Here is a 1,399-nt window from a genome sequence, read left to right on the forward strand (position 1 = left end):
TCACCAGCTGTTTACTCCACATATGTTTAGATGTGACATTATCCACATTTTACTGTCCATACCCTATTCGTAGTCACAGATGAAGGATGGATTAACGCTCTTGCTGTGTTATTATTAGCCTTTTTCCATCTGGTACTGCGTTATCCACACATAGGTTGCAAAATGGAAACTCTAAGCGCATTCTTCCACGAATCTTATGGTTCCCAAGCCAGGTGTGGTTTTGAGGGTAAGGAGCTCTGTTGCTGACTGTGCCTGTGGGTCTTATAACCAGCCCAGGCCATTTGGTAAGGCTTTATATTTAAATTGCAGTGCAGGGACTTGTTTCAGCCAGCACAAAATGGGCATAGAGACATATTCAACTGCTATAAATGACACTTTATAAATGTTATAAGCACAGGAAATACTAGGGGATACAATGTGCTTCACTTTATGTCATGGACAGAAGTGTTTAGTTAACTATATTTGGATTTAAATCCTTCAAAAATAAATTGGCTCATATAGGCTGCATCATATGCGCCGTACTAAAACTTTTTACAGGTTGATTATATTTTTAGCATTTTCATGATTTATATAAAGGGCTTAACAGTGTCTACAATATAAACTGTCCTCTTATTTTAATGTGATGAAAAAGCAGTTTGTGTTTTGCAATGGAGTGGCTTATTTCCAAACCCATGCCCCATTTTGCTGTGGTTGTTAGCCGGACCATTAAGAGTGTTATATGCCCCCAGACCTATTTCAAAGATTTCCAAAGTACTGCTGCTCTCGGTGTTAAATCACAGCCAACATCCTTTATTGAGTGATATTTGTAAATTCATTCTTCAGATGGTACTGTTGGTAATTCAGGAAGAAACAATTTCAATTTGACTTTTCTCTCAGACACAATAAAAACATTTGCACTCCTTTTACCCCCTGCCTCAACAATTGGAATTTTGCAATAAAGTTCAAAATTTGTTATTTGGTCCCTAACTTAAAGTTATGTTTAACACTCTGATACATATGAAAACAAAAAAACAGCATAAGTATTTTATTGAGTGAAAAGAATTATAATGTAATTCATTATTAGCAGAATTATTTCTAAACTGCGATTCCTCTCACTACTTTGAGTAAAATCCAAACCAGGTATTAGTTATATTATTACTATACAAGGTCATTTTTTGAAGTTAGATATTAAAATTAGTGTTTTAGGATTGTGACTTTGTTGCTACAGTATTAGATCACGTGGAGTTTCTTTCCATGAGATGCTATGACTTTACTGAATCGGAATCTCTAGTACAATCAATTTGTTTAGGTTATTTCTAGTTATGAATGTTGGGTTTTGTTATGCTAACCTTAAAGCTACAGTGTGTAATTTTCAGCGACATCTAACGTCCAGACTGCAGACCGCAGCAACATGAACATC

Source organism: Cyprinodon variegatus, unplaced genomic scaffold (assembly GCF_000732505.1).
Source record: "Cyprinodon variegatus isolate N-32 unplaced genomic scaffold, C_variegatus-1.0 Scaffold245, whole genome shotgun sequence".
NCBI lineage: Eukaryota > Metazoa > Chordata > Actinopteri > Cyprinodontiformes > Cyprinodontidae > Cyprinodon > Cyprinodon variegatus.